The following is a 9,703-nucleotide window of genomic DNA, read 5'->3' as shown; positions in this document are numbered from 1 at the left end:
TGCCATTTTTCATTTTCTTTCCTTCTGTTTTTTTTTTTTTTTTTTTTGAGACAGAGTCTCACTTTGTTGCCCAGGCTAGAGTGCAGTGGCACGATCTCAGCTCACTGCAGCCTCCGCCTCCAGGGTTCAAGCGATTCTCCTGTCTCAGCCTCCCAAGTAGCTGGGATGACAGGCATGCGCCACCATGCCTGTCTAATTTTTGTATTTTTAGTAGAGACGGGGTTTTGCAGTGTTGGCCAGGCTGGTCTCGAACTCCTGACCTCAAGCAATCTGCCCACCTCAGCTTGCCAAAGTGCTGGGATTATAGGCGTGAGCCACCACGTCCGGCCAGGATCCCTTTGATGAGTAAGGAATCATCAGTCCCATTTTGGAGATGGGAAGACTGAGGCCCTGGAAGGTTAAACATCTGGTCTCTCGTTGTCAGAGCTGGTTGGGGGTGGGGTCGTTGTCTGGAACTCAGACCTACTGTTCATTTCTGCACCTCTGGATGGGAAGGGGGTGCTATTGCCTGGAAATGCTGCCTGGGGGAGCCTGCTCAGCTCCCCCAGACCCAGCTGAGGCGTGACCTTCAGCCAGCTGGACAGGACAGAGTGGATTGCTCATCTTCCCTGAAGGCATTGCCTGAGCAGCCCACTGACTAGTGTGTGTGTTTGGTGGAGGGCACCCCAGCAGCCCCCCAGAGAGGCCAGCTCCTCCCTTTCCCTGGCAGGTGGATGGGAGGGTCAGCTACTGAGGTGGATTCAGCCGGAGTAGGGGAGGGGATTTGCTGTGGAGTCTCGGGGAGTGAGGCGGGTGGGGTGCTGTCGGCAGCTTGTCCGGCCCCTCAGCCAAAACCCATAGCTTTGGTGCATGGAGAGAAACATGGACCGTTTTCACTTTTAGGGGGCTCCCAATTGGAGGGGTTACAGAGCACCTCACCTCAGTAGACACCCCGTGTCTGAGGGAAGAGATATTGTGCCATCCTGTGGAGGCTTCCAGAACAAGATGGGAGACACAAGAAGGCTTCAACAAAGCAGCATCTTCCATCACAGGGAACTGGGGGAATAAAAGGCAACATCCTTGCCGAGCGCGGTGGCTCAAGCCTGTAATCCCAGCACTTTGGGAGGCCGAGACGGGCGGATCACGAGGTCAGGAGATCGAGACCATCCTGGCTAACACGGTGAAACCCCGTCTCTACTAAAAATACAAAAACTAGCCGGGCGAGGTGGCGGGCGCCTGTAGTCCCAGCTACTCAGGAGGCTGAGGCAGGAGAATGGCGTAAACCCAGGAGGCGGAGCTTGCAGTGAGCTGAGATCCGGTCACTGCACTCCAGTCCGGGCGACAGAGCGAGACTCAGCCTCAAAAAAAAAAAAAAAAAAAAAAAAAAAAAAAAAAAAGGCAACATCCAAACAGGCAGATGTCCCTAGAGCTGAGGCCAGATGTACCACGGCCCTTCCTCCTGTTTGCAGAAACTTCTAGGAGATCTCCAGCTCCTGCCTTTCCCTGTAGGCCTTGGTTTGGCCGCGGTAAGGGAAGGACAGCTGCAGAGATCAGAGGCTCAGCTGGGCGTTCAGGTCGTGCTGTTCCCTACTAGAGAACGGAAGGGTCCCAGGAGTCAGGCAGGCTGCACTGGATGGTGTGGGGGTGGGGCCAGGTCTGGGGAGACCTGAGTGGGCAGCTGGCCTGGGAGAGGCCAACGTTGGCTCCCAGGTGCTGGGCATCCCTAGCTCCTGCCAGACCCTGTTCCTGGCTTCAGTTTAAGCCTGGGGTGGGGATGAAGGATGGGGGATGGGAGAGGGCAGAAGGGCTTCATTCATTCCCGCCTCCCCAGAGAGCAGACTGGGTGTGTCATGACTGTGCTTTGACTCAGGCCACACAGTGACCACCCACGCCTTAGGCTGGGACTGCTTGGGGAGGAGGGGGCATCTGCTGGCACAAACCAGGGGTGCCCAGAGGTCCCATTCTTCCAGGAGCTCATCGCATAGGCACGCCCCAACCAAGCACTCACCCTCAGTCTCTCCACATATTCTTTTCTTTTTCTTTCTTTTTTTTTTTTTTTTGGAGATGGAGTCTCGCTCACCCAGGCTGGAGTGAAATGGCACCATCTCAGCTCACTGAAACCTCTGCCCCCTGGGCTCAGGTAATTCTCCTGCCTTAGTCTCCCGAGTAGCTGGGATTATAGGTGCCCGCCACCACGCCCGGCTAATTTTTGTATTTTCAGTACAGACGGGGTTTCTCCATGTTGGCCAGGCTGGTCTCAAACTCCTGACCTCAGGTGATCCACCCACCTTGGCCTCCCAAAGTGCTAGGATTACAGGCGTGAGCCACCACGCACATCATTCTTTTCTTTAAAGTTTTTCTAAATTTTGGTTTTTTTGTACAGACAGGGTCTCACTGTGTTGCCCGGGCTGGTCTTGAACCCTCAGACTCAAGTGATCATACCCACCTTGGCCTCCCAAAGGCCGGGATTATAGGTGTAAGCCACTGCACCTGGCTAATTCCTGTGGCCCAGTGGCATGACTATAGCTCACTGCAGCCTTCACCTCCTGGGCTTAAGCAATCCTCCCACCTCAGCTTCCTGAGTAGCTGGGACTACAGGTGCGTGCCACCATGCCTGGCTTATTTTTTAATTTTTCATAGAGACAGGGTTTCACTTTGTTGCCCAGGTTGGTCTTGAACTCAGGGCCTCAATTAAGCCTCCTGACTTGGTCTCCCTAAGTGCTGGCATTATAGGCATGAGCCACCCCGCCCTCTGCATCATTCTTGCTCTCAGGAAGGCAGCTCCCCTTTATTCCTGACCCCCAGGGCAGCACCTACCAAGACACAGCTCCCCTTTTTAGGGGAGGCATCCTGTCGCCAGAACCCCCACAACTACCAAGGCAGGCACTGTGCCAAGCACTTTACGGCATCGGCTCATTGAATCCTCATGAAAGTCTCTGGAGGGAGGTACTATCATCTGTATTATTCCCATTTTACAGATGAGGAAACTGAGGCACAGAGAGGCTAAGTTCCCTGCCCGGTAATCTGTCTTTAGCATCCCCGCTGTTGTCTCTCATTGATTTCTGCTGATCCTGGATCACAGGTTCATCTGGGGAAGTCATTGCTGGACTTTGGGCAGAAGAAGGTGGGGAGGGCTGAGAGCTCTGGGTGCCAGGCCTTGGCCTTAGCCCAAGGCAGCTGGCTGGACCAGACAGAAAGCAGGTGGGAGGGACCTTGGTGCTTGAAAATGAATCTTCCACATCCATGCCTTAAGGGTTTCTCTGGCCTGGCCTAACAGTGAGCTGGGAAAAGACCTCACCACGTGACTGGAGTTGAGTGCTCCTGCTGCAGAGGCCAGAGGGAAGGCGGCTGGAAGCCCTGGCTTCTGTCTGCAGCCAGGAGTCTCTGTCATTTTAGGATGTTGGGCTCTTGGACAGGGAAATGAAGACAAGAGGACGGGCATTTAGAATGCCAACTCATTCCCATTTCACCTAAAGGTTCTGTGACTTTGGGCCAGGTATTTAACCTCTCTGTGCGTCAGTTTCCTCACCTGAAGAAGCAGGGATAAAAATACCACCTTCCTCATACAGTGTTGACCCTTAAATAAGATAATGAATATAATATGCCTCATACAGCACACGGTATCTCACAGGGGTTCAGTGGTGGTGGCTCTTCCTGCAATCACCTTCCCGTGTTGCCGCTTTTTTTTTTTTGAGACAGAGTTTCACTCTGTCTCCCGGGCTGGAGTGCTGTGGCACGATCTTGGCTCACTGCAACCTCTGCCTCCTGGGTTCAAGTGATTCTCTTGCCTTAGCCTCCCAAGTGGCTGGGATTACAGGTACCACCATATAACTTGCACCATGTAAAATGCACCACTGCCTGGCTAATTTTTGTATTTTTAGTAGAGACAGGGTTTTGCCATGTTGGCCAGGTGGGACTTGAATTCCTGACCTCAGGTGAGCTGCCCTCCTTGGCCTCCCAAAGTGCTGGGATTACAGGTGTGAGCCACTGTGCCTGGCCATTTTTTTTTTTTTTTTTTGAGACAGAGCCTCACCCTGTTGCCTAGGCTGGAGTACAGTGGTGTGACCCTGGCTCACTGCAACCTCTGCCTCCTGGGTTCAAGCAATTCTCGTGCCTCAGCCTTACTGGTAGCTGGGACTACAGGCTCTTGCCACCAAGCCTAGCTAATTTTTATAGTTTTAGTAGAGACAAGGTTTCACCATGTTGGCTAGGCTGGTCTCGAATTTCTGATCTCAACTGATCTGCCTGCCTCAACTTCCCAAAGTGCTGGGATTACAGTTGTGAGCCACTGTGTCACGCCTCACGTTGCTGCTTAGGGCCAGAATGTACACTGTGTCTTGGTCATGCCCAGTCCCAGTCATGGTGAGGGAGAAGGAGACCAAGGAAATAAAGATGTGGCCCTGGCCTGGCAGAGGGAGAAGGAGCAGGTTTGTACCAGTACGTCAACTACTGGGCAAACCAAGACTGCATGTGCAAAGGAGTGACCACATGGGATAAGATGAAGGAGGGCTTCCAGGAGGAGGTAGACTGGAGGCCTCTTTAGGGGAAGGAATGTGTGTTGCCAACAGGTCAAGGGAATGGGGTGCAGGCTGGGTTTACCGAGGCTGTTTCCTTGGGGATGTTAGGATGTCATGCCAGGGTCTCTTATTGGAGGGCTTGTCTTCAGTTCTCTTGTTGTGAACCGCCTCCCAGACAGACCCCTGCATTGCAGCCTAGTGTCAGATGACCAAGGGGATGGACTGGACCAGTGATTCCCAAATGTGGCTTGATATCAGAAATCACCTGGGAAAGGTAGGAAAAATCCAGACTCCTGGGCCCATCTCAGACCCCTAGCCCCAGGGCCTAGAAGCCTGGATTCCACAACCTCTCTTGTGATGCTGATGTGTGGGCAGGTTTGGGACCCTCTGAACTGGACAATCACGTGGGTTCCTCAACCAGAGAGGCAGGCTCTGCATGGCCCAAGGAACCCGGGAGTTTTTTTGTTTGTTTTGTTTTTTGTTTTTGTTTTTGAGACAGAGTCTCACTCTGTCGCCCAGGCTGGAGTGTAGTGGCATGCTCTCGGCTCACTGCAACCTCTACCTCCTGGGTTCAAGCAGTTCTCTGCCTCCGCCTCCCGAGTAGTTGGGATTACAGGCTCCCGCCACCACCATGCCCAGCTAAGTTTTATATTTTTAGTAGAGATAGGGTTTCACCATCTTGGCCAGGCTGGTCTTGAACTCCTGACCTCGTGATCCACCTGCCTTGGCCTCCCAAAGTGCTAGGATTATAGGCGTGAGCCACCGTGCCTGACTTTTTTTTTTTTTTTCTGAGACGGAGTCTCGCTCTGTCCTCCAGGCTGGAGTGCAGTGGCATGATCTTGGCTCACTGCAAGCTCCGCCTCCCAGCTTCATGCCATTCTCCTGCCTCAGCCTCCTGAGTGGCTGGGACTATAGGCGCCTGCCATTATGCCCGGCTAATTTTTTTTTTTTTTTGTATTTTTAGTAGAGATGGGGTTTCACCGTGTTAGCTAGGATGATCTCTGTCTCCTGACCTCCTGATCCGCCCGCCTCGGCCTCCCAAAGTGCTGGGATTACAGGTGTGAGCCACCGCGCCCAGCCTTTTTTTTTTGAGACAGAATTTTGCTCTTGTCGCCCAGGCCAGAGTGCAATGGCACAGTCTCTGCTCACTGCAGCCTCTGCCTCCTGGGTTCAAATGATTCTCTTGCCTCAGCCTCACGAGTAGTTGGGATTACAGGCATATGCCACTACACCCGGCTAATTTTTGTATTCTTAGTAGAGACAGGGTTTCACCACGTTGACCAGGCTGCTCTCAAACTCCTGACCTCAGGTGATCCGCCTGCCTCAACCTCTCAAAGTGCTGCTATTACAGGCGTGAGCCACTGCGCCCAGCCACGGACCCTGGGGATTGTTAAGGCTCCAGTGTGGGTTCTCAGCAGCACTGTTTCCTTGGAAAACAAGGAAGAGACAGGTTATGCGGAGGAAAGTGGGCATGTGGGAAGGGCACAGCTAGATAACTCCCTTACATAGATGGAGGGACAGGGCCCTCTCAACAGATGGCCTGGCCACTGTCCCTGGCTGGGCAGTGCATGCATTTAGGTTAAGAGAGGAGACTCCGGGTTCAGGCTTGTGTCGAAGTCCTGGTGCTGCTGCTTCCTAGCTCCCTTGGGCACATTACTCGCCAGTTCTAGCCTTGGTTTCCTAACTGGAAAGTCGGGGGTTAGTATGTGTGAAGTGCTTCGAACAGCGTTGGCTGGGCACGGTGGCTCATGACTGTAATTCCAGCACTTTGGGAGGCTGGGGCAGGCAGATCACCTGAGGTCAGGAGTTCGAGACCAGCCTGGCCAACATAGTGAAACCCCGTCTCTACTAAATATACAAAAAGTAGCGGGATGTGGCAGCGTGCACCTGTAATCCCAGCTACTCGGGAGACTGAGGTAGAAGAATCGCTTGAACTTGGGAGGCGGCGGTTGTAGTGAGCCAAGATCACACTACTGTACTCCAGCCTGGGGACAGAGCCAGAATCTGTATCAAAAAAAAAAAGTTGGGCACAGTGGCTCATGCCTCTAATCCCAGCACTTTGGGAGGCTGAGGCAGGTCGATCACTTGAGGTCAGCTGGAGTTTGAGACCAGCCTGGCCAACATGGTGAAACCCCATCTCTACTAAAAACAAAAAATTAGCTGGGCATGGTGGCCGGCACCTGTAATCCCAGCTACTTGGGAGGCTGAGGCATGAGAATCGCTTGAACCCAGGAGGTAGAGATTGCAGTGGGCCAAGATCTAGCCACTGCACTTCAGCCTGGGTGACAGAGCAAGACTCTGTCTCAAAAAAAAAAAAAAAAAAAAAAAAAAGTGTCTGGCACACAGAAAATGCTCAATGAAGGTAAGCCATTATTGTTGCTGTTATGAGAAGCAGGAACTTGAGAAAGGGGTTTTGAGCTACGCCACCCCATCCCCTTCCCCAACCCCTGCTGCTGGAGTTCAAGAGCCTGTTCCGTCAAGAATCCTGAATTGCGCATGCACACACACACACACACACACACACACGCACGCTCACTCACTCACATGCTCTCACACTGGCTTTTTCCATCCATGAAATGTGACACTCTTCCTGTCCCCAGCAGCCCCATGTTGACAAGAGGGCCTCAGAGCTGGTGGCTCTGGTTCTCTTTACCTGGGGGGAGACTTCACCATCCTGGCAGGAGTTGAGGGGAGCCCTTCCCCAAGTGTAAGCAGCACCCCTTGTTTCTGGATCCCATGTTCAGGTGGTGAGGCCTCTCCTTCCCACATGTGCCTGGTGTATCCACCCCTCCTACCCCAGGACCCCAGCTGATCCCTGCCAATCTCTTCTGGGCCGCTTGGCACCAGCCCCCTGCCCTGGGGCCAGCTCCCTTCCCCGGCTACCCCTGCCCCACCGGCTCTGGCAAGCCAGGCCCCTTTGTTCCTACAGTCTCCGTTCTTCCTGACTTCCTGAGGTGGTGGGAGGGGAGGGCCTTACCTGCCTGCTGTCATTCTGGCCACCAGGTGAAAAGCGTAAGCTGCAGACCCTCAGGGAGCTAAAACTCACCCTAAGTGAGCTAAGACAATGATGAGCACGGCGGTGTGGGTCTTGCCTCTGTGGCTTGGAGGCCAGAGAGGAAAGGAGAAATCAGAGAAAGCTTCGTAGAGGTGGAGGACATCATTGTCACTGGCCCTGGGACCTGGAGGAAGGTTAGGGAAAGGAGACACATGCTGGGTGTGGTGGCTTATGCTTGTAATCCCAGCACTTTGGGAAGCCGAGGTGGGCAGATCGGTTGAGGCCAGGAGTTCCAGACCAGCCTGAGCAACATGGCAAAACCTCATCTCCACTAAAAAATTTAGCTGGGCATGGTGGTATGCACCTGTAATCCCTCCTAGTTACTCGGGAGGCTGAGGTGGGAGGATCACCTGAGTGCAGGAAGTCGAGGCTGCAGTGAGCCATGATTGTGCCTCTGCACTCCAGCCTGGGCAACGGGAGTGAAATTGGGTTCCCCTGCCCAAAACAAAAAACAAAAACAAGAAAGAGAACACAGAAGGAGCCATGGTAGGACGGGAGGAACCCAGCAAGGAGAGACCCCCCCCCAGTTGGAGGAGGGCCACCGTGATGGAGAAGGATGAGTATATCACCCTCCAGATCAGAGAGGGCCTTGAATGCCAGGCCAAGGCATTTGCTTCTCATTAATCAGCACCAGTAATACCTCTTTTTTTTTTTTTTTTTAAAGACAGAGTCTCACTCTGTCACCCAGGCTGGAGTACGGTGGTGCGATCTTGGCTTACTGCAACCTCCACCTTCTGGGTTCAAGCAATTCTCCTGTCTCAGCCTCCCGAGTACCTGGGACTACAGGCACATACCACCACGCCCAGCTAATTTTTGTATTTTTAGTAGAAATGGGGTTTCACCATGATGGCCAGGCCGTTCTTGAACTCCTGATTTCAGGTGATCCGCCCTCCTCAGCCTCCCAAAGTGCTGGGATTATGGGCGTGAGCCACTGTGCCCGGCCTTCAGTAAAACCTCTTCATGTGTGCCGAGTATCCCAATAAGGATTTTACATGCCTGATCTCATTTAATTACTCCAGCAGCCCTGAGAAGTAGGTACTGTTATTATCCCTGCTTTCCAAGGGGGAAACTGAGCCTCAGAAGGGATAGGGACTTGTCCCAGGTCACATGGCTATGAAGGAGCAGAGCTAGGATTCTAACCAGGCAGGCTAGCTCCAGACTCCTCAATTCTCAGAGAACACAGCTTCAAAGTGTGCTCTGGGAGGGGCTTCCCCAGGGCTCCCTGAGATGCTCTCCGGGGAGTTATTTCCAGAAGGTTCTGTTGCAGAGGCAGGCCACACTGCAGAGCCTGAGAGAGGTTCCTTGTTAAAAATGGAGGAATGTCTGCCCTGGCCAAAGGTCAGGAGTGGAGCAGTGGATTTCAAGTCAGTTTCCACTCTGGGCTGACTCATTGGTTGTAACAGCCTCAAGCATGGTGTTGGGAGAATCTAGAACCATGTGATACTCAGCAGGAAAAACTGGGATAGATTAGCAATGTCTGTCCTGGGTTAGACATGGAGAGCAGGGACCTATGAGCCATGTATTTGCTGTCCCTGGGCTAATATGTATCATTGGCCAGAAAGATCTTCCTGGTGGTCAACATTCAGAGTAAATTCTTCCTTCCATGTCCTCTAAAGCCAGAAACTCAGTCCTATAATTCAGGGTGTAGACACCTCTCCTGTCTACAGCACATGCTTCATGACACGTTGGTCAGTGTATTTGTCTGTTTCATGTTGCTGTAAAGAAGTACCCGTGGCTGGGTAATTTCTCAAGAAAAGAGGTTTATTTGGCTCACAGTTCTGTAGGCTGTACAAGCATAGCACCAGCATCTGTTCTGCTTCCAGTGAGGCCTCAGGAAGCTTTGATTCATGGCAGGCATGTCACATGGTGAGAGCTGGAGCAAGAGAGAGGAGGAAGTACAAGGCTCTTTTAAACAACCAGCTCTCCGCTGGGCACAGTGGCTCATGCCTATAGCACTTTGGGAGGCCCAGGCATGTAGCTCATTTGAGGTCAGGAGTTTGAGACCAGCCTGGCCCAACATGGTGAAACCCCGCCTCTATTAAAAATACAAAAATTAGCTGGGTGTGGTGGCGAGTACCTGTAGTCCCAGCTACTCAGGAGGCAGAGGTTGCAGTGAGTTGAGATCATGCCACTGCACTCCAGCCTGGGTGAC

General features: G+C 52.8%; 1 protein-coding gene across 1 annotated transcript in view; it reads left to right on the top strand.

Moving 5' to 3' along the window:
* The window catches only part of PLOD1 (procollagen-lysine,2-oxoglutarate 5-dioxygenase 1), a 52,508-nt gene that overhangs the window by 3,339 nt on the left and 39,466 nt on the right, over nt 1–9,703 (top strand). The window lies entirely within an intron of this gene.

Source organism: Piliocolobus tephrosceles, chromosome 1 (assembly GCF_002776525.5).
Source record: "Piliocolobus tephrosceles isolate RC106 chromosome 1, ASM277652v3, whole genome shotgun sequence".
NCBI classification, from domain to species: Eukaryota; Metazoa; Chordata; class Mammalia; order Primates; family Cercopithecidae; genus Piliocolobus; species Piliocolobus tephrosceles.
This window is presented reverse-complemented; position numbering and strand designations above follow the sequence as displayed.